This window comes from Anomaloglossus baeobatrachus, chromosome 6 (assembly GCF_048569485.1).
Source record: "Anomaloglossus baeobatrachus isolate aAnoBae1 chromosome 6, aAnoBae1.hap1, whole genome shotgun sequence".
NCBI classification, from domain to species: domain Eukaryota; kingdom Metazoa; phylum Chordata; class Amphibia; order Anura; family Aromobatidae; genus Anomaloglossus; species Anomaloglossus baeobatrachus.
The window spans coordinates 418,476,143-418,500,403 of NC_134358.1; the positions used below are offsets into that span (position 1 = coordinate 418,476,143).

The following is a 24,261-nucleotide window of genomic DNA, read 5'->3' on the forward strand; positions in this document are numbered from 1 at the left end:
ATTCTGCCTCCAGAGCAAATAACAGCTGATAAGTCAGGGTTCTGTGTTCCGAAACTCCACCAATCTGAAAAGTTATTGTTATAAATTAATATTATTTTTTTATTAATATTTCTTTTTGAACCCCTTATTTCCATGTACATATGAGAAGGGACATACATACAAATTACAAATATGAACTTACAATGAACAAACAATGACACACTGGTGCAAAAAGTTGAGAGCTTTGCCCTTGCGGCTTACAGTCTACAGCATAACAGGGAAATAGACATTAGATTGGGGGGGTTGCAGCAGCTCCTGTTGTGGTGAAGTAGCAGCGGGGTCATTGCAGGCTGTAAGCTTTCTTGAAGAGATGGGTTTTTAACTTCCATTTGAAAGTTCCAAATGTGGTGGATAATTGGACATGCTGGGGCACAGAATTCGTGAGGATGGGGATACTTTGGAGACATTTTGGGTGAGGAATATACAAGTGTGGAGCAGAGAAGGAGGTCATGGGAGCACCAGAGATTATGTGTGGAAAGATATTGGGAGATTAGTTTTGAGATTTATGAAGGAGACAGATTTTGGATGGCTTCATAGGTCAATAGTAAAAGGTTACTATAGATCCAGATAGACTGAACAGAAGTGGGTCCTAATTCTCAACATGGCTGAATACTCACATGTCACTTATAGGGAATGAGTAAATTACCTTCAATAAATGGATGACTTGATACTTTGGGGATGTGGGAGTCATGGGGGAGGGATTTACAGGTCGGAGAAGAAGAGGTGTAGAGAGGAGAGAGGTGGATTAGTCGGGCTGCAGAATTTCGGATGAGCTGGAGAGGTTCAAGACTATTGCAATAAAGGTCACAAAAAAAGATATTGAAGTAGTGTAGGTGGGAGATGATGAGAGAATTTGCTAGCATTTTAGTGGATTAAGGGTTGAGGTAAGGATGGATTCTGGAAATATTTTTGCTTTAGAGGTGGCAGAAGGTAGTAAATGCTTGGATGGGTGATTTAAAGGACAAGGCAGAGTCAAGGGTTACTCCAATACAGTGGACTTCTGGTACGAGAGAGAGCTTGATGTAATTTATTGTGATAGATAAATCAGGTAGAAGAATTACGTAGGAAGGGGGAAAGATGATGAGTATGTTTTTTTTCTACATTGACCTTTAAGAAGCAACAGGAGAAAAAGGAGGCTGATGGGCATTCTGGGATTCGAGAAAAAAAAAGAGATTATGTCAGGGACAAAGAAGTACATAGAGTGTCATCAGCATAGAGGTGGTAGGGAAAGTAAAAGGACTTTATGAGTTGTCCCAGACCAAAGGTATGGATGGAGATGAGTAGGAAGGAGTCCCTGTGCAAAACCTTGCTGGATACCGACAGAGAAAGTATGGTATGAGGTAGCTTGGAAATGGAAGAGGCTAAATGAAACTGTATGTCATCAATATGACTAGAGAACCCCTTTAGTACTAACCTAAAAGGGCAAGATTACAATATTTCCAGACCAAACACGTACCTCAAAAGTACAATATTTGCATGTCAAGTAGACAATGAAAGTATGTCTGCTGTAAAATTACAGTAAATCCAACTTTAGTGATAAAATCCTTGAAATTCTAAAATTGAAATATAATACCAAACTATTTTTTTTCTTTCTATTCACTAAATCCTCAACTTTGTTTTTTTTTGGCAAGGGTACTAATAAAATTCCCCATTAGAACTAGGATTAGTCTGCTAATAATGATGTGCATAGTAAACGGCAAAATAGAATATCACCAATTTGAGCACATTTATAAAAAGAAAATGTTTAACCTGCTACTCAGATTAAGAAATAAATAGTAATACCATATCTAAAAATACAGTCATTCCAGTTGATACAGTATCAGCAGATTATAGACTTTTCGTTTAACTGGATATCTCATATATCTTCCTTCTTGACAATTTACATATTAAGATTTATCATTCTATAAAAGTTTTATCCAAGCCATGGATACAGTTGGCCTGTGAAGAAAAAAAATCACTCCCACTAAGTTTTTAATTTAAGTATCCCCTTGAGACTGGTCTGATTTTCATTTGACAATCAATCACTGTCAGTACCCAAGTATCAACAGCTGTTCATCTGAGCAAGACTGCACTGCCGCAGAGCCATTTAATTCTCAGCATACATTTTCCCATTAGGGTTGAGCATGGCACATCCAGGACTCTGTTACCCTTTGCCCCAGTTTCTTGTGCCATCAGAAAAGAAACAGATTAGTTCATGGCCCCATTCATGAGATATTAAGTGGAAAGAGGGCATTCAATATCCAATTTGAAAGCTTGGAGACTGGAGAAATTGTGAAAATATACATTTTATCACTGATGTAACTTTATCCCTGCTGAAATGTATACAGTTCTATTATATTGTAAAGAATTGCATTGCAAATAATGTTAATTAATTTTTTATTTTTCTTGAAATTATCAGGAAACCCAACTGCAATACTTGAACAACTTTATTTAAATTAGCAATATAGTCAAATAGTACAGTTTTCAGTATAGTGTGCATTTATAGAAATTCCACCAATAAACAATAACATAACGAAAATGGTTAGGAATACGTGCTTTCTATATTATATAAACATTTGCTTCCATAAGAGATAAACAATTACACACATAAAATCTAGAAAATTAGTTTTACACAACAGCATAATTGTTTAAGGTCTTAAAAAAAGTAAAACCAAACTCCAAGGCTCATAAACATTATGTAATATGCAAAACTGGGAACAATTTTTTTTTTTACTTTTTTTAGGTATCATATCAGGTAAATTGATTGTTGACTAAGCAGGATTAAAGGGGCTCTCATGGCAAAATCTATTTTCATATGCCCTATTGAGGTATATGGATATCATAGAGGAGGATCTTTCGGTTGTATACCACTTTGTGTAAACATAAACCAGAAACTCCTAAATGCACCATATTTATCATAATGGCTCATGATTAGTGGTAGGGAAACTAACAGATATTTAGCATGGGCGGGACTAACTAAACTTAAAAAAAGTTGGTCCTGGCCAGGAATTTATCCTTGATATCTGGACAGACACTGGTCCCCATATAAGTCTATGGGGACCAGAATACGGCTCTTAAAAATGGTGGCAGTAGGTATAGGGAGATTAGAGCAAGCGCATTATACTTACCAAGTCCCCGGCGTGGCTGTAACTGCTTTCGGGTAGCTCATTATTCTTCTGGGGCTGCTCATTTACCTTCATGCATATTCACTGCTTTCCCTGCCCACCAGCAATCCTGACGTCTGTAATTAGTTGCAGTCAGACGTGCTCCCAGCCTGTGTGACAGCGGCTGCTTATTAGCTATTAGTAACTGCTTATGATCACAGACCCTGTCTACGGGTCTATATTGTGGTATAAAAATAAGTAAATAAATAAATTGTCATTGGGTCCCCCCGTATTATGATACCCTGCAAAAGGCTCCAAAGCACAATACATTTGATAGCGTGGGTATAGATTCTACCGAATCCCCACATGTGGACCAAACTCATCACCATGATATAGGAAAAAAGAACATGGAGTTTTTATAGTGCAAAAAGATACAAAATGTTTTATTGAGACACAAGGTAAACATCCTTTAGCATTAAAAACATATTCAAAATCCAGGATCAGGCCCATCATATGTATAACAGTAGGGATTCATGATATACAATGCATATTCAAAAAAGTAACAGAGTAAGAAGATATGAATGTACAATAGCTCCATATTGGTCTAAGCACATATTGGACATAGTGTGACAGAATCCCATGTTAGAAAATATAACCTACAATGAATATCAAGCGTAAAGTATCTACCAGCAACAATAGTGAAGCTAATTAATAATAATAATAATCTTTATTTCTATAGCGCCAATATATTCCGCAGCGCTTTACAATTCAGGAGGCTCATATACATATACATATCATATACATAAACCTATACAAACAAGAAAAAATTATAGAAGATACAATATTTAAAGGGAAAAAAAAGGCAACCCTGCTCTTGAGAGCTTACAATCTACAATGAGATGGGGGGAGGGGGGAGGTACAAGTGCTTATTTACAATGATAATCCAGCCATCTCAAGGAAATGGGGGATAGATAATAGCTTCCTGGACCAGTTGGCCAGAGCCTTGAGATGCATTTGGGTGCCATGGAGTTTGACATGGGGTTATGTTCTGAGAAGTTGTAGAGGGATTAGGGGAAATTAGTTTGGCTAGGGAGTGTGATAGGCCGCCCTAAAAAGATGCGTTTTTAGGGAGTGTCTGAAGCTGAGTAAGTTGTGATTTGTCCTAACTTCTTGGGGTAGAGCGTTCCAGAGGTTTGGTGCAGCTCGGAAGAAGTCTTGGATTCTAATTGTAATAAATGCAAAAAAACACACTATTTTACCAATTTATTAACCCTAAAAACAACCAGGTCCAACAGAATCCACATGAGGTCCCACAACGATTCCAGCTCTGCTACATCTGAAGTGACAAGGGGCAGCCATAGAATAATGACTGCACACTGTGAGCTTCAGAAGAGTATGAAAGAGCTGTGATTAGCGGTGATGTCACTCATGTCACTCATGTTATTTGTGGTCACAGCTAGAGGTCCCAACAGTTCTCCATCTGTGATCACAGGTAATCTGACCTCAGATGACCTCAATAAAGTCAGTGACCTTACTTGAGGTGAGGTGATTGACTTTACTGGTTCACAGACCTGCATCTCCTGGTTGAAAACTGCTTTTTTTGCCAAGAGATGCAGATTTGTTGCTAAAATTTCAACAGTATATTCCTGTAGCCAATCTATACCTCCTGGCAAACATTGCATCACTAGTGCATGCAGTATAATGCAGTAGTGATGTGTTTTTTGCCAGGAAGTGTAGATTGGGTGCAGCAATTAAATGGTTTCAGTGCAGTTTTCTGCTAGGAGTGGCAAGTTTGGTGCTGAAATCCGGCACAGACATTTCAGCACCACATTTGCACTAAATTTGCACCTTCTAAGAGAAAACCTGTTTTTTATTTTTTGGGCCAAGAAATGCAAATTTGGTGATAACATTTTTACACCATATTCATGCACCCAATCTACTACACCTTCTGGCAAAAAAAAAAAATTACATCATACCGCAGGTTTAGATTGGGTGCAGGAATGTGCTGTTGAAATTTTTAATAAATTTGTAGTATCTTTAGACTGTCTAGTCTAACTTTACAATACACATCATTTGGCTTACATTTTGAATAAGGCAAAATTCAAACTCCACTGTTCACACATTTTTTCCAGTGAAATTTGATTAGTGGACATGTTATTCTCTGCGAACTTAATGTCCCTTAATATGCTTTTGGGTTTCTGAAGTCCCCAGAGCATAATTAGCATGCTTCCGATCATGCGTACTATGATGCTAAGTGTGTGCATCCCAGCTTCAAACTGGAATAGTGCGCATAACCGGAAGTTCTGATCATGCGCACTGAGCCAAAAACCAGCCTTGGCAGTAGAGGTGAGATGGAACATGCCTCTGATGCTGCGCATTTATTAGCATGTTAGCACACCCATAGGGATAGCTCATAATGAAAACCTTATGTGTGAGAAAGATGTATGGCTAAGTGTTCTGACACCTGGAGGGGACAATCCCCCATCTTCAATATGTACAACATAAACAAAATAGGGCCTGCAAACCTTTAGTATTAAATTAATGTACAAGTGCACAATTATACTATGTGACCAATATGCACGCACGGTGAGAATCAATGCAACATGATGGGTAGAAACCCCACACCAGGAAGGTTGTATCCAACGTGTGTGTCACCTAATGCCTTGACTAGAGTTGAGCGCGGTTCGCGGTTCGAGGTTCTCCAGTTCGCGGCTCGAGTGATTTTGGGGGCTGTTCTAGATCGAACTAGAAATCAAGCTTTTTTGCAAAAGCTCGATAGTTCTAGATACGTTAGAGAACGGTTCTAGCAGCAAAAAGCAGGGCTTTTTACAGCTACAGTGTGCAGGAGCCATCGCTGGCAGCCTGCCACAAGCTGGTAACCAAGATAAACATCGGGTATCCAAGCAAAGCGCTTTAGTTAGTAACCCGATGTTTATCCTAGTTACGTGCAGGAAGCCGACACTTCCCCACTCAGCTCACTGCGCCCCCTCCTGTCCGCGGCATGTACACACGTACACACACACACACACACCCACACACACACACACACACACACACACACTCTGCACACATGGCCCCGCTCGGCTTACCTGCGGTGATGAAGTCCCGCCATCCCGAACTCAGCGCTGTCACTGTCCTCCATGGCCGCCGCTTGTCACATCACCTTCTCTCGCTTCTGACCCGAGACTGACTAGCAGTGACTAGAGATGAGCGAACCGGTCCCGGTTCGGCTCGAGGCCGGTTCGCCGAACGGGGGTCCCGTTCGAGTTCGGTTCGTCGAACGTTCGACGAACCGAACTCGAACGTATAGGCTATAATGGGAGGCAATCACAAACACATAAAAATGCATTATAAATGTACACAAACAGTTAATAAACATTGCCATAACACTTACCGGTCCTCGCGATCCCTTCTGCACTCTGTCTCCTGCCGCTATTCCATCCGATGATCGCTGAATCCTCCCGGTGACCTGCACTGCCAGCAGAGAAGCAGGACCTATCGTGACGTCAAAATAGCCATGTGACCAGTCACGTGGCTATTATCTCATTGGCTACAGACTGGTCACATGACTATGACACGTCATGTAGGACCTGCGAGTGCATCTCTCCGGTACACGGTGCACATATGTGTATCGCCGTGTACCGGCGACATGCTCTAGCACACGGTCTACTCCCCGTTCCGTTAGGGACCGGCTGACACAGCCGGTCATTAACGGAGATCACCGTTGCCATAGCAACGCAGTTAGCGGTGACGTCACCGCTAACCGCGGCTCCGGGAGCACCGTTGCTATGGTAACGCGTCTGTCAGCGTTACCGCTAGCAGCCAGGAGTGATCACTCACGGAGTGAAGGCTGCACGCTGCTTCCCGATTGTAGTGAGCATTGTAGTTAGGATGGAGGTTCCCCAGCCCCAAGTGATGCCCCTCACTACAATCGTCACTACTACTACACTAGAAAGAAAGAAGACAGAAGAGCAGGATCGTGGAGGGCTGACAGGGGTAATAAAGATGGAGTCTCTAATGTGTCTGTGTATTTATTTCTATTAAAGTATTTTTTCTCTGTGTGGTGTCTTTTTTTAACCCTTTATTGGAGATTCTTAATGGCCGGGTCAAACGTGCCTGACATTAAGAATCTCTGGCTTAATACTGGCTGGTAAAACAAAGCCAGTATTAACTCATGATTACCCAACAAGCCACCCGGCTCCAGGGCTGTTGGAAGAGTTGGATACAGCGCCAGATGATGGCGCTTCTATGAGAGGGCCATTTTCTGGGACGGCTGCGGACTGAAATCCGCAGCAGAGGCGCCCACAAACCTCGGGCTAACCTGTGCTGCGGATTCCAATCCCCAGCTGCCTAGTTGTACCCGGCTGGACACAAAAATAGGGCGAAGCCCACGTCATTTGTTTTTTAATTATTTCATGAAATAAGTGAAATAGTTAAAAAAAACGGGCTTCCCTATATTTTTGGTTCCCAGCCGGGTACAAATAGGCAACTGAGGGTTGGAGGCAGCCCGTGGCTGCCAGCTGTACCTGGCTAGCATACAAAAATATGGCGAAGCCCACGTCATTTTTTTGGTGGGCAAAAAACTTCTGCATACAGTCCTGGATGGAGTATGCTGAGCCTTGTAGTTCTGCAGCTGCTGTCTGCTCTTCTCCATACAGACAGACAGCAGCTGCAGAACTACAAGGCTCAGCATACTCCATCCAGGACTGTATGCAGAAGTTTTTTGCCCCCTGAAAAAATTATGTGGCTTCGCCATATTTTTGTATGCTAGCCAGGTACAGCAGGCAGGTACGGCTGCCCCCAACCCCCAGTTGCCTATTTGTACCCGGCTGGGAACCAAAAATAAAGGGAAGCCCTTTTTTTATTATTTCATGAATTTCATGAAATAATTAGAAAACAAATGACGTAGGCTTTGCCCCATTTTTGTGTCCAGCTAGGTACAACTAGGCAGCTGGGATTGGAATCCGCACCACCGGTTGGCCTGAGCTTTCTGGGCCCCACTGCTGCGAATTGCAGTCTGCAGCCACCTCAGAAAATGGCATTTTCATAGAAGCGCCATCTTCTGGCGCTGTATCCAACTCTTCCAGCACCTGCCTGCTATACCTGGCTAGCATACAAAAATATGGCGAAGCTCACGTCCTTTTTTTGTAGCTTTTTGGCAAAAAAAAAAAAAATGCTTCCCTGGATTTTCCATTGCCAGTGAAGGTAACACCAAGCAGTGGGGGTTAGCAGCCAGTAGCTGCTTGGATTACCCTTAGCTAGCAATACAAAAAATGCAGTGGGAGCTAACATATATTTTTTTTAATTATTTATTTAAATAACTAAAAATAAAATGGGCTTCCCTGTATTTTGATTGCTGGACATCACAGTGCTGTAAAAATAAATCTTTAAAAAAATGACGTAGCGCTCCGCGGTATTTTTGATTCTCAGCGCAGATAAAGCAGACAGCTATGGGTTGCCACCCCCATCTGCCTGCCGTTACCTTGGTTGGCAATCAAAATACAGGGAAGCCCATTAATTTTTTCTATTTAAAAAATAGTTAAAAAAAAAAAATTACGTTGGGTCCCCCCATTTTTGATAGCCAGCTAGGGTAAAGCAGACGGCTGTAGCCTGAAAACCACAGCTGGCAGTTTTACCGTGGTTGGGGATCCAATGTGGAGGTCCCCTCAGGCTCTTTTTTATAATTATTTTATAAATATTAATAATTACACAATAAAAGTAGGGGACCCCCCAAATTGGATCACCAGCCAAGGTAAAGCGGACAGCTGTGGTCTGGTATTCTCAGGGTGGGAAGGTCCATAGTTATTGGGCCTTCACAGCCTAAAAATAGCAGGCCGCAGGCACCCCAGACGTGGCGCATCCACTAGATGCGCCAATCCTGGCGCTTCACCCCAGCTCATCCCGTGCCCTGGTGCAGTGGCAAACGGGGTAATAAATCGGGTTGATACTAGCTGTAAAGTCACCTGAGATCAAGCCCAGCAGTTTGTGATGTCATGGCGTCTATTAGATACCCAACATCATAAACTGTCAGTACTAACAAAAACAAAAAATCGACAAAAGAAATTTATTTGAAAAAACAGTCCCCAAAACATTTCCTCTTTCACCAATTTATTGTAAGAAAAAAAATAAAGGGGTCCCACGACGACTCTGGACCGTCTAGAATATGGGGGGGAGACACTCAGGGAACGTATCCCCCATTTTCTAGGAGTGCGGACCCTTCATGTGAGGAGTGTGGGTGCAATGAATCTGCACTCACTCTCCCCGGGTCCACAGCAGCAGAGTCCATGTCGTAATGGTTGCTACCAAAGCTGCAATGCCCTGCTCATGAGGTAAGGGCATGCCTAATCAGGAGAACTACTGTAGAGGAAGCTCTGCTCACTGGTATATAGGTGCTCAGAGGTAATAATAGATAAAATTAGTGAGTAACCTCGGCACTCTATATCTCCCAGACTAAGTCAGTAAGTCACAACGGATAGTAATGCAAAATCACTCTTTATTGGTCCGTATTAAGAAAAAATTTTTTTCATAAGCATATATGTTTTTGTCCAAAACAAGTTACAAATGACGTTTCGGCCTGAGCCTTCGTCAGATTGGACTTATCTGCATGTAATCATGAAAAATGACAATAATCAGTATCACATAAGAGTGAGAGAACAATAACATAAACTCGAACAATGTAGAGGTACAATTGGGATGCAGCAAAAAAATTGCAACACAGCAAGAAATGAAACACATGATACAAATGTCATAATACAGTACAAGGACAATATAGTAATGACAAATATGGGGTCAGAGTAGACTTAGACACCTCTGGTACGAAAGAGATGTCAATCATAAAGTAACATGTGCAGTAGGTGTAGAGCTACACTATGCATGGCAGAGCTAATGGGTAGACCGACCATAGAAAAAGTAGAGAAAAAGTGGAGAATAAGTGGAACATAAGAGGAGAAAAAGTGGAGAAAAAAGTGGAGAAAAAGTGGAGAAAAAGTGGAGCATAAGAGGAGAAAAAGTGGAGAAAAAGTGGAGAAAAAGTGGAGCATAAGAGGAGAAAAAGTGGAGAAAAAGTGGAGAAAAAGTGGAGCATAAGAGGAGAAAAAGTGGAGATTAAGAGGAGAAAAAGTGGAGAAAAAGTGGAGCATAAGAGGAGAAAAAGTGGAGAAAAAGTGGAGAAAAAGTGGAGAAAAAGTGGAGAAAAAGTGGAGCATAAGAGGAGAAAAAGTGGAGATTAAGAGGAGAAAAAGTGGAGAAAAAGTGGAGAAAAAGTGGAGAAAAAGTGGAGAAAAAGTGGAGCATAAGAGGAGAAAAAGTGGAGAAAAAAGTGGAGAAAAATAGGAGAAAAAGTGGAGAAAAAGTGGAGATTAAGAGGAGAAAAAGTGGAGCATAAGAGGAGAAAAAGTGGAGAAAAAAGTGGAGAAAAAGTGGAGAAAGTGGAGAAAAAAATGGAGAAAAAGTGGAGAAAAAGTGGAGAAAAAGTGGAGAATAAGAGGAGAAAAAGTGGAGAAAAAGTGGAGAAAAAGTGGAGAATAAGAGGAGAAAAAGTGGAGAATAAGTGGAGAAAAAGTGGAGCATAAGAGGAGAAAAAGTGGAGAAAAAAGTGGAGAAAAAGTGGAGAAAGTGGAGAAAAAAATGGAGAAAAAGTGGAGAAAAAGTGGAGAAAAAGTGGAGAATAAGAGGAGAAAAAGTGGAGAAAAAGTGGAGAAAAAGTGGAGAATAAGAGGAGAAAAAGTGGAGAATAAGTGGAGAAAAAAATGGAGAAAAAGTGGAGAAAAAGTGGAGAAAAAGTGGAGCATAAGAGGAGAAAAAGTGGAGAAAAAGTGGAGAAAAAGTGGAGAAAAAGTGGAGCATAAGAGGAGAAAAAGTGGAGAAAAAGTGGAGAAAAAGTGGAGCATAAGAGGAGAAAAAGTGGAGAAAAAGTGGAGAAAAAGTGGAGAAAAAGTGGAGCATAAGAGGAGAAAAAGTGGAGAAAAAGTGGAGCATAAGAGGAGAAAAAGTGGAGAAAAAGTGAAGAAAAAAGTGGAGAAAAAGTGGAGAAAAAGTGGAGAAAAAGTGGAGATTAAGAGGAGAAAAAGTGGAGAAAAAGTGGAGAAAAAGTGGAGCATAAGAGGAGAAAAAGTGGAGAAAAAAGTGGAGAAAACGTGGAGAAAACGTGGAGAAAACGTGGAGAAAAAGTGGAGAAAAAGTGGAGCATAAGAGGAGAAAAAGTGGAGAAAAAGTGGAGAAAAAAGTGGAGAAAAAGTGGAGAAAAAGTGGAGAAAAAGTGGAGAAAAAGTGGAGAAAAAGTGGAGATTAAGAGGAGAAAAAGTGGAGAAAAAGTGGAGAAAAAGTGGAGCATAAGAGGAGAAAAAGTGGAGAAAAAAGTGGAGAAAACGTGGAGAAAACGTGGAGAAAAAGTGGAGAAAAAGTGGAGAAAAAGTGGAGAAAAAGTGGAGCATAAGAGGAGAAAAAGTGGAGAAAAAAGTGGAGAAAACGTGGAGAAAAAGTGGAGAAAAAGTGGAGAAAAAGTGGAGAAAAAGTGGAGCATAAGAGGAGAAAAAGTGGAGATTAAGAGGAGAAAAAGTGGAGAAAAAGTGGAGAAAAAGTGGAGAAAAAGTGGAGAAAAAGTGGAGCATAAGAGGAGAAAAAGTGGAGAAAAAAGTGGAGAAAAAGTGGAGAAAAAGTGGAGAAAAAGTGGAGATTAAGAGGAGAAAAAGTGGAGCATAAGAGGAGAAAAAGTGGAGAAAAAAGTGGAGAAAAAGTGGAGAAAGTGGAGAAAAAAATGGAGAAAAAGTGGAGAAAAAGTGGAGAAAAAGTGGAGAATAAGAGGAGAAAAAGTGGAGAAAAAGTGGAGACAAAGTGGAGAATAAGAGGAGAAAAAGTGGAGAATAAGTGGAGAAAAAGTGGAGCATAAGAGGAGAAAAAGTGGAGAAAAAAGTGGAGAAAAAGTGGAGAAAGTGGAGAAAAAAATGGAGAAAAAGTGGAGAAAAAGTGGAGAAAAAGTGGAGAATAAGAGGAGAAAAAGTGGAGAAAAAGTGGAGAAAAAGTGGAGAATAAGAGGAGAAAAAGTGGAGAATAAGTGGAGAAAAAAATGGAGAAAAAGTGGAGAAAAAGTGGAGAAAAAGTGGAGCATAAGAGGAGAAAAAGTGGAGAAAAAGTGGAGAAAAAGTGGAGAAAAAGTGGAGCATAAGAGGAGAAAAAGTGGAGAAAAAAGTGGAGAAAAAGTGGAGAAAAAGTGGAGCATAAGAGGAGAAAAAGTGGAGAAAAAGTGGAGAAAAAGTGGAGCATAAGAGGAGAAAAAGTGGAGAAAAAGTGGAGAAAAAGTGGAGCATAAGAGGAGAAAAAGTGGAGAAAAAGTGAAGAAAAAAGTGGAGAAAAAGTGGAGAAAAAGTGGAGATTAAGAGGAGAAAAAGTGGAGAAAAAGTGGAGAAAAAGTGGAGCATAAGAGGAGAAAAAGTGGAGAAAAAAGTGGAGAAAACGTGGAGAAAACGTGGAGAAAAAGTGGAGAAAAAGTGGAGAAAAAGTGGAGCATAAGAGGAGAAAAAGTGGAGAAAAAGTGGAGAAAAAAGTGGAGAAAAAGTGGAGAAAAAGTGGAGAAAAAGTGGAGAAAAAGTGGAGAAAAAGTGGAGATTAAGAGGAGAAAAAGTGGAGAAAAAGTGGAGAAAAAGTGGAGCATAAGAGGAGAAAAAGTGGAGAAAAAAGTGGAGAAAACGTGGAGAAAACGTGGAGAAAAAGTGGAGAAAAAGTGGAGAAAAAGTGGAGAAAAAGTGGAGCATAAGAGGAGAAAAAGTGGAGAAAAAAGTGGAGAAAACGTGGAGAAAAAGTGGAGAAAAAGTGGAGAAAAAGTGGAGCATAAGAGGAGAAAAAGTGGAGATTAAGAGGAGAAAAAGTGGAGAAAAAGTGGAGAAAAAGTGGAGAAAAAGTGGAGAAAAAGTGGAGCATAAGAGGAGAAAAAGTGGAGAAAAAAGTGGAGAAAAAGTGGAGATTAAGAGGAGAAAAAGTGGAGCATAAGAGGAGAAAAAGTGGAGAAAAAAGTGGAGAAAAAGTGGAGAAAGTGGAGAAAAAAATGGAGAAAAAGTGGAGAAAAAGTGGAGAAAAAGTGGAGAAAGTGGAGAAAAAAATGGAGAAAAAGTGGAGAAAAAGTGGAGAAAAAGTGGAGAATAAGAGGAGAAAAAGTGGAGAAAAAGTGGAGAAAAAGTGGAGAATAAGAGGAGAAAAAGTGGAGAATAAGTGGAGAAAAAAATGGAGAAAAAGTGGAGAAAAAGTGGAGAGAAAGTGGAGAAAAAAATGGAGAAAAAGTGGAACACCCTTTGGTACCTTTCATGTGGCACTAAGGGGTGCTTAGCTTTGTATTTAGCCAAAAAAATGAAAAAAAAATGACATAGGGTTCCCCCTAGTTTTGTAGCCAGCTAGGGTAAAGCAGACGGCTGCAGCCTGCAGACCACAGCTGGCAACCTCACCTTGGCTGGTAATCCAAAACTGAGGGCACCCCACGCTGTTATTTTAAATTAAATAAATAATTAAAAAAAAAAAACACGTAGGGGTCCCCCAAAATTGGATCACCAGCCAAGGTAAAGCAGACAGCTGGGGCCTGATATTCTCAGACTAGGGAGGTCCATGGTTATTGGAATCTCCCCAGCCTAAAAATAGCAGGCCGCAGCCGCCCCAGAAGTGGCGCATCCATTAGATGCGCCAATCCTGGTGCTTCGCCCCAGCTCATCCCGCGCCCTGGTGCGGTGGCAAACGGGGTAATATTTGGGGTTAATACCAGATGTGTAATGTCACCTGGCATCAAGCCCTGGGGTTGGTGAGGTCAGGCGTCTATCAGATACCCGACATCACCAACCCAGTCAGTAATAAAAAAAAAAAACACGACAAACACATTTTTATTTGAAAAAACACTCCCCAAAACATTCCCTCTTTAACCAATTTATTAGATTGAAAAACAAATCCAGGTCTGGTGTAATCCAAGGGGTTGCCATGACGATGCACACTGTCCCAGTCAATGAAGAGCAGGATGTTCCCCATTGGCTGGGAGAGCAGTGCAGTGACCTGAGCTAACATCAATGGGTCAGCCCAGGTCACTGCAGGGGGGTGACAAGTGCTGCTGTCAGTGAGGTACATTACCTGCGCTGATCTCCAGCACACTGACAGCCCCTGTCACTGAGGTCAATGACCGGCGCCTTCACATCAAGTATCGCGAGAGGTCCGTGACGTCACCGCCAGTGTCAGTCTCGGGTCGGAAGCGATAGGTGATGTGACAAGCGGCGGCCATGGAGGACAGTGACAGCGCTGAGGTCGGGATGGCGGGACTTCATCACCGCAGGTAAGCCGAGCGAGCGAGCGAGCGGGCGGGCGGGCGGGGGGGGGTGGATGTGTGTGTGTGTGTGTGTGTTTGTGTATGTGTATGTATGTGTACATGCCGCGGGCAGGAGGGGGTGGAGCGAGCTGAGCGGGAAAGTGTGGGCTTCCTGTACGTAACTAAGATAAACATCGGGTTACTAACCAAAGCGCTTTGCTTGGATACCCGATGTTTATCTTGGTTACCAGCTTGTGGCAGGCTGCCAGCGATGGCTCCTGCTCACTGTAGCTGTAAAAAGCCCTGCTTTTTGCTGCTAGAACCGTTCTCGAACGTATCTAGAACTATCGAGCTTTTAGCAAAAAGCTCGAGTTCTAGTTCGATCTCGAACAGCCCAAAAATCACTCGAGCCTAGAACTGGAGAACCACGAACCACGAACCGCGCTCAACTCTAGCAGTGACGTCACGGGCCTCTCGCGATACTTGGCTGTGAAGGCGGCGGTCATTGAACTCAGTGACAGGTGCTGTCGGCAGTGCTGGAGATCAGCGCAGGTAATGTACATTGATGTTAGCTCAGGTCACTGCATTGCTCTCCCAGCCAATGGGGAACATTCTGCTCTTCATTGACTGGAACAGTGTGGATCGTCATGGCAACCCCTTGGATTACACCAGACTTGGATTTGTTTTTCTTTCTAATAAATTGATTAAAGAGGGAATGTTTTGGGGAGTGTTTTTCAAACAAAAATGTGTTTGTCGTCTATTTTTTTTTATTACTGACTGGGTTGGTGATGTCGGGTATCTGATAGACGCCTGACCTCCCCAACCCCAGGGCTTGATGCCAGGTGACATTACACATCTGGTATTAACCCCATATATTACCCCGTTTGCCACCGCACCAGGGCGCGGGATGAGCTGGGGTGAAGCACCAGGATTGGCGCATCTAATGGATGCGCCACTTCTGGGGCGGCTGCGGCCTGCTATTTTTAGGCTGGGGAGAGTCCAATAACCATGGACCTCCCTAGTCTGAGAATATCAGACCCCAGCTGTCTGCTTTACCTTGGCTGGTGATCCAATTTTGGGGGGACCCCTGTTTTTTTTTTTAATTATTTATTTAATTTAAAATAACAGCATGGGGTGCCCTCAGTTTTGGATTACCAGCCAAGGTGAGGTTGCCAGCTGTAGTCTGCAGGCTGCAGCCGTCTGCTTTACCCTAGCTGGCTACAAAACTAGGGGGAACCCTACGTCATTTTTTTTTCATTTTTTTGGCTAAATACAAAGCTAAGCACTAGAGATGAGCGAACCGGTCGCGGTTCGGCTCGAGGTTGGTTCGCCGAACGGACCTCCCGTTCGAGTTCGGTTCGTCGAACGTTCGACGAACCGAACTCGAACTGCATAGGAAACAATGGCAGGCAATCACAAACACAGAAAAACACCTAGAAAACACCCTCAAAGGTGTCCTAAAGGTGACAAACAACTCAAACACATTGGAAAGTGACAAGGACATATACTCATGCGAAAACAAAACAGCTGGACAAGGAAAAAGAGGAGGACACACAGATATAGGCATGGCACGCCCTTCTAAAATCATGTAAAACACCGCAAGGTGACTCCAAGCGGAGTCTCCATTTTTTCCAAAAATTGGGCCACACACACACACCCACCCCTTCAGTGGCAGCAGTTGTGCCCCAGTTGTACACTTCACAGCTACATTTGCATCAAGCACATTCAAAAATACGCCATTCTTATCCATCCCCAGGATGACACCGGGGTAGGTAGCAAAGTCTTTGCTGACCCATGACTTGTTCATCTTGGCTTCTTTTAAAAACAATGTAAGCAAGGGTTACTCCAAGCGGAGTCTCCCTTTTTTCCAAAAATTGGGCCACACAGACACCCACCCCATCAGTGGCAGCACTTGGGCCCTAGTTGCAAACAGGATGTTTTGATTTGCATCAAGCACATTCAAAAATACGCCATTCTTATCCGTCCCCAGGATGACACCGGGGTAGGTAGCAAAGTCTTTCCTGATCCCAGCTCTGTTCATCTTGGCTTCTTTTAAAAACACATCAAGCAAGGGTTACTCCAAGCGGAGTCTCCCTTTTTTTCCAAAAATTGGGCCACACAGACACCCACCCCATCAGTGGCAGCACTTGGGCCCTAGTTGCAAACAGGATGTTTTGATTTGCATCAAGCACATTCAAAAATACGCCATTCTTATCCGTCCCCAGGATGACACCGGGGTAGGTAGCAAAGTCTTTGCTGATCCCAGCTCTGTTCATCTTGGCTTCTTTTAAAAACACATCAAGCAAGGGTTACTCCAAGCGGAGTCTCCCTTTTTTTCCAAAAATTGGGCCACACAGACACCCACCCCATCAGTGGCAGCACTTGGGCCCTAGTTGCAAACAGGATGTTTTGATTTGCATCAAGCACATTCAGAAATACGCCATTCTTATCCGTCCCCAGGATGACACCGGGGTAGGTAGCAAAGTATTTCCTGATCCCAGCTCTGTTCATCTTGGCTTCTTTTAAAAACACATCAAGCAAGGGTTACTCCAAGCGGAGTCTCCCTTTTTTTCCAAAAATTGGGCCCCACACACCCACCCATTCAGTGGCAGCAGTTGTGCCCCAGTTGTACACTTCACAGCTAGATTTGCATCAAGCACATTCCAAAATACGCCATTCTTATCCGTCCCCAGGATGACACCGGGGTAGGTAGATAAAGTCTTTCCTGATCCCAGCTCTGTTCATCTTGGCTTCTTTTAAAAACACAGCAAGCAAGGGTTACTCCAAGCGGAGTCTCCCTTTTTTTCCAAAAATTGGGCCACACAGACACCCACCCCATCAGTGGCAGCACTTGGGCCCTAGTTGCAAACAGGATGTTTTGATTTGCATCAAGCACATTCAAAAATACGCCATTCTTATCCGTCCCCAGGATGACACCGGGGTAGGTAGCAAAGTCTTTGCTGATCCCAGCTCTGTTCATCTTGGCTTCTTTTAAAAACACATCAAGCAAGGGTTACTCCAAGCGGAGTCTCCCTTTTTTTCCAAAAATTGGGCCACACAGACACCCACCCCATCAGTGGCAGCACTTGGGCCCTAGTTGCAAACAGGATGTTTTGATTTGCATCAAGCACATTCAAAAATACGCCATTCTTATCCGTCCCCAGGATGACACCGGGGTAGGTAGCAAAGTCTTTGCTGATCCCAGCTCTGTTCATCTTGGCTTCTTTTAAAAACACATCAAGCAAGGGTTACTCCAAGCGGAGTCTCCCTTTTTTTCCAAAAATTGGGCCACACAGACACGCACCCCATCAGTGGCAGCACTTGGGCCCTAGTTGCAAACAGGATGTTTTGATTTGCATCAAGCACATTCAAAAATACGCCATTCTTATCCGTCCCCAGGATGACACCGGGGTAGGTAGCAAAGTCTTTCCTGATCCCAGCTCTGTTCATCTTGGCTTCTTTTAAAAACACATCAAGCAAGGGTTACTCCAAGCGGAGTCTCCCTTTTTTTCCAAAAATTGGGCCACACAGACACCCACCCCATCAGTGGCAGCACTTGGGCCCTAGTTGCAAACAGGATGTTTTGATTTGCATCAAGCACATTCAAAAATACGCCATTCTTATCCGTCCCCAGGATGACACCGGGGTAGGTAGCAAAGTCTTTGCTGATCCCAGCTCTGTTCATCTTGGCTTCTTTTAAAAACACATCAAGCAAGGGTTACTCCAAGCGGAGTCTCCCTTTTTTTCCAAAAATTGGGCCACACAGACACCCACCCCATCAGTGGCAGCACTTGGGCCCTAGTTGCAAACAGGATGTTTTGATTTGCATCAAGCACATTCAAAAATACGCCATTCTTATCCGTCCCCAGGATGACACCGGGGTAGGTAGCAAAGTCTTTCCTGATCCCAGCTCTGTTCATCTTGGCTTCTTTTAAAAACACATCAAGCAAGGGTTACTCCAAGCGGAGTCTCCCTTTTTTTCCAAAAATTGGGCCACACAGACACCCACCCCATCAGTGGCAGCACTTGGGCCCTAGTTGCAAACAGGATGTTTTGATTTGCATCAAGCACATTCAAAAATACGCCATTCTTATCCGTCCCCAGGATGACACCGGGGTAGGTAGCAAAGTCTTTGCTGATCCCAGCTCTGTTCATCTTGGCTTCTTTTAAAAACACATCAAGCAAGGGTTACTCCAAGCGGAGTCTCCCTTTTTTCCAAAAATTGGGCCACACAGACACCCACCCCATCAGTGGCAGCACTTGGGCCCTAGTTGCAAACAGGATGTTTTGATTTGCATCAAGCACATTCAAAAATACGCCATTCTTATCCGTCCCCAGGATGACACCGGGGTAGGTAGCAAAGTCTTTCCTGATCCCAGCTCTGTTCATCTTGGCTTCTTTTAAAAACACAGCAAGCAAGGGTTACTCCAAGCGGAGTCTCCCTTTTTTTCCAAAAATTGGGCCACACAGACACCCACCCCATCAGTGGCAGCACTTGGGCCCTAGTTGAAAACAGGATGTTTTGATTTGCATCAAGCACATTCAAAAATACGCCATTCTTATCCGTCCCCAGGATGACACCGGGGTAGGTAGCAAAGTATTTCCTGATCCCAGCTCTGTTCATCTTGTCTTCTTTTAAAAACAATGTAAGCAAGGGTTACTCCAAGCGGAGTCTCCCTTTTTTCCAAAAATTGGGCCACACAGACACCCACCCCATCAGTGGCAGCACTTGGGCCCTAGTTGCAAACAGGATGTTTTGATTTGCATCAAGCACATTCCAAATCCACAAGCATTTACTCTCCCCAGGATGACACAGGGGTAGTAAATTCCTTCTGGATCCATGACTTGTTCATTTTGATGAACGTCAGTCTGTCCACATTGTCACTGGACAGACGCGTGCGCTTATCTGTCAGCACACACCCAGCAGCACTGAATACACGTTCAGAGACAACGCTGGCAGCTGGACACGACAAAATCTCCAAGGCGTAACTGGAGAGCTCTGGCCATTTTTCTATGTTTGAAGCCCAAAAGGAGCAAGGCTCCAGTTGCACAGTCATGGCATCGATGTTCATTTGGAGATACTCCTGTATCATCCTCTCCAGCCGTTGAGTATGTGTCAGACTTGTTGTCTCTGGTGGCCTTGCAAAAGAGGGTCTAAAAAAATTATGAAAAGATTCCATAAAATTGCTGTTACCGGCACCAGATACGGTCCTACTGGTACGGGTAGACTGGTGAAGATGACGAGACCGTCCTATGTTTGTCAAGTTACAACTGGGAGATTCCCTCCCTGCACCTGCACGGTTGTTTGGTGGAAAAGCCGAGCTAAGATCGAGTAACAGCTTCTGCTGATACTCCTGCATACGTGCGTCCCTTTCTATGGCTGGAATTATGTCACAAAATTTGGACTTGTACCGGGGATCTAATAGTGTGGCAATCCAGTAGTCATCATCACTTCTAATTTTGACAATACGACTGTCATGTTGGAGGTAGTGCAACAAGAAGGCACTCATGTGTCTTGCGCAGCCATGCGGACCAAGTCCACGCTGTGTTTGTGGCATAGAGGTGCTACCCGTTCTTTCTTCCTCTGACATCTCCCCCCAACCTCTTTCAACTGAAATTTGACCAAGGTCTCCCTCATCCGCTGAGTCTTCCATGTCCATGGACAGTTCGTCCTCCATTTCTTCATGTTCTCCTGCACCTTGCTCAACATTTCGCCTGCTACTATGCGCCCTTGTCGATCCCTGTTCCCCATGGTCCCATGCCTGCTGCGTTGGTGATGATGAACGTCTGGACCTTGGTGATGTTGTTGTCCCTTGCGCATATGAATCCTCCTGTAGTTCCTCCCCTTCATGTTGTCCCACCCCCTGACTCCGAATAGTGTTTAGCGTGTGCTCCAGCATGTAAATGACTGGAATCGTCATGCTGATAATGGCATTGTCAGAGCTAAACATATTCGTCGCCATGTCGAAACTGTGCAGAAGGGTGCATAGGTCCTTGATCTGAGACCACTCCATCAGGGTGATCTGCCCCACCTCTGCATCTCGTTGGCCCAGGCTATACGTCATGACGTATTGCACCAGGGCTCTGCGGTGCTGCCACAGTCGCTGTAACATGTGGAGAGTTGAATTCCAGCGTGTCGCCACATCGCATTTCAGGCGATGAACCGGCAGGCCGAAAGACTTCTGGAGCGATGCAAGTCGCTCAGCTGCGGCGCTTGAACGCCGGAAGTGAGCAGACAGTTTTCGTGCCCTGTTCAGAAGGCCATCTAGGCCGGGATAGTGTGTTAAAAATTGCTGCACGACAAGGTTCAACACGTGAGCCATACAAGGTACGTGTGTCACCTTGCCCAGGCGAAGGGCCGCACCCAGGTTTGCAGCATTGTCGCACACGGCCTTACCAGGCTGCAGGTTGAGTGGAGACAACCATTTATTAAACTCGGACCGCAGAGCTGACCACAACTCCTCAGCTGTGTGACTCTTATTACCAAGACATGTCAAGCTAAAGACCGCCTTATGCCGTTGCGCTCGGCTGCCAGCATAGTAATGAGGCGTGCGTGATTCCTTCTGCGCAGTGAGAACGCTGGTGGCCTGACCAGGCAGGCTTGGGGCGGAGGTGGAGGACCCAGATGAGGTGGAGGATGCAGAAGCTGTGGCGGAACTTGGACAGACAGAGGATTGACACACAAGTCGTGGGGACGGCAAGACTTGTGCAGCAGACCCTTCACCATCTATCACCATAGTTACCCAGTGCCCAGTCAGCGACATGTAACGTCCCTGTCCATGCTTACTGGTCCAAGTATCGGTGGTGAAATGCACCCGTTGACACACAGAGTTTCTCAAGGAAGCGGTGATGTTGTGTGCGACATGCTGGTGTAGCGCGGGCACACCTTTCTTAGAGAAGTAGTGGCGACTAGGCATCTGGTACTGGGGCACAGCGACAGACATAAGCTCTCTAAAATCATGTGTGTCCACTAGGCGGAAAGGCAGCATTTCGGTAGCCAACAGCTTACAGAGGGATAGAGTCAACCTCTTAGCTTTGTCATGGGTCGGAGGAAGTGGCCTTTTATTTGACCACATCTGAGGGACAGAGATCTGGCTGCTGTGTGTAGACGGTGTTGAGTAGGGTGTCCCTGGAAAAATGCAGGTTTGTGAGGAAAGTTCAGGCGGAGACATGATGTTGCCTTCATCCAACGTTGGTGCTATCGATGTCTGAGAGAGCTGTACACACTCACTTGTTTCCCCTTCCAAACCAACTGACGACCTTACAAGCAAACTGCCTGTTGCGGTTACAGTGGTGGAAGTTTTGCGTGGAAAAACAGGTGTGACAGCTGTCCCCACAGTCCTAGAAGATGAAGAGCGCGCGGATGCACTGGAAGGGGCGGGCGGTGGATGGTTCGCTCCGCTAGCCGGCATTGCAGCACGGTGAGCTTCCCACCGGGACTTATGATATTTATTCATGTGACGATTCATGGAAGAAGTTGTCAAACTGCTGAGGTTTTGACCTCTACTAACAGAATCATGACAAATGTTACATATCACATGAGTTGGGCGATCTTTTTCGATGTGAAAAAAGGCCCAGGCTAGGCAAGGCTTAGAGGCCATGCGACCTGTTGATCCACCCCGAATAATGCTCATAGGCAGAGTGGTGGCTGAGGATGCAGTTGTAGACGTGCTACCAGTGCTCCGACTCTGTCCAGGAAGGCGCAAGGTAACTTCGTCGTCGGTTGCATCCTCCTCCACCGCCTCTGTTGACCTCCTCGAGTGCCTGACTGGGGGTTGACAGTAGGTGGGATCTAGAACGTCATCATCAATTGTTGTGTTTGCACTCCCCTCCCCCTCAGACCGAGCCTCTTCTTGCCCTGACCGAATATTTAAGTTGTCATCCCAATCGGGTATCTGAGTCTCATCTTCATCAGTATGTTCCTCATTGTCTATAACCACAGGTGTTACAGTTTGTGACAAAGGGTCAACATTATGCTCAGAAACTTGGTCCTCACGGCCTGAATCTGAGTCACAAAGGTTCTGGGCATCACTGCAGACCATTTCCTGTTCTGTACTCACTGTAGCTTGGGAGCAGACCTCTGATTCCCAGGCTATAGTGTGACTGAACAGCTCTGCAGACTCAGCCATCTCAGTTCCACCATACTGTGCAGGGCTGATAGAGAATTCAGAGCTGGGAGAAATCAAGTGTGATTGGGATGACAACTCAGAGGAATGGTGTTTTTTGGATGCGGTACTTGAAGTGGCTGAGAGGGCACTTGTTGGACCACTTGAGATCCATTCAAGCATTTTCCTTTTTTGCCCATCATCTACCTTTGTTCCTCTTGTTCGTGTCCGTAATAAAGGGAGCACATCGGATTGTCCACAATAAGTAGTAGACATCTTACTTTTGCTAGTAGATGGTCTATCTTCAGCAGATGATAATGGAGCTTTGCCACCTTCCCCACTGACAAAACCTTTTTTGCCTTTTCCACCACGCCTCTTCCCCTTTCCACCAGCATCTGTCATTTTGCCACTCATGTTGATTGCGACAAGATTGTGGACTGAAAATGTGGTAGTAAAAATTGAGAGGTGGTGAAGATTGCAGTGGTGGTCTAGCTTTATTAACAGCAGAATAATAAAGAATAAATATCCCTGACAATGTAACTTAGTTATAATGAGTTGGAGTGTGCAACGCAGGCAGACGTGCTGCAAATGTCTTTGCACTAGTGGGACTATAGCAAAGTCCAATAGCCACGTATAGGATGCCACTAGGTACACTGAGTGTGTGCTAGTATAATGGCTTAGTTATAATTAGTTGGAGTGTGCAACGCAGGCAGATGCGCTCTGCAAATGTCTTGGCACTAGTGGGACTATAGCAAAGTCCAATAGCCACGTATAGGATGCCACTAGGTACACTGAGTGTGTGCTAGTATAATGGCTTAGTTATAATTAGTTGGAGTGTGCAACGCAGGCAGATGCGTTCTGCAAATGTCTTGGCACTAGTGGGACTAAAGCAAAGTCCAATAGCCACGTATAGGATGCCACTAGGTACACTGAGTGTGTGCTAGTATAATGGCTTAGTTATAATTAGTTGGAGTGTGCAACGCAGGCAGACGTGCTGCAAATGTCTTTGCACTAGTGGGACTATAGCAAAGTCCAATAGCCACGTATAGGATGCCACTAGGTACACTGAGTGTGTGCTAGTATAATGGATTAGTTATAATTAGTTGGAGTGTGCAACGCAGGCAGATGCGCTCTGCAAATGTCTTGGCACTAGTGGGACTATAGCAAAGTCCAATAGCCACGTATAGGATGCCACTAGGTACACTGAGTGTGTGCTAGTATAATGGCTTAGTTATAATTAGTTGGAGTGTGCAACGCAGGCAGACGTGCTGCAAATGTCTTGGCACTAGTGGGACTATAGCAAAGTCCAATAGCCACGTATAGGATGCCACTAGGTACACTGAGTGTTTGCTAGTATAATGGCTTAGTTATAATTAGTTGGAGTGTGCAACGCAGGCAGACGTGCTGCAAATGTCTTGGCACTAGTGGGACTATAGCAAAGTCCAATAGCCACGTATAGGATGCCACTAGGTACACTGAGTGTGTGCTAGTATAATGGCTTAGTTATAATTAGTTGGAGTGTGCAACGCAGGCAGACGTGCTGCAAATGTCTTGGCACTAGTGGGACTATAGCAAAGTCCAATAGCCACGTATAGGATGCCACTAGGTACACTGAGTGTGTGCTAGTATAATGGCTTAGTTATAATTAGTTGGAGTGTGCAACGCAGGCAGACGTGCTGCAAATGTCTTGGCACTAGTGGGACTATAGCAAAGTCCAATAGCCACGTATAGGATGCCACTAGGTACACTGAGTGTTTGCTAG

The 24,261-nt window shown here is 44.2% G+C and overlaps 1 protein-coding gene across 1 annotated transcript in view; it reads left to right on the top strand.

Moving 5' to 3' along the window:
- CNTNAP2 (contactin associated protein 2) overlaps positions 1-24,261 on the top strand; it is a 2,823,191-nt gene that overhangs the window by 395,621 nt on the left and 2,403,309 nt on the right. The window lies entirely within an intron of this gene.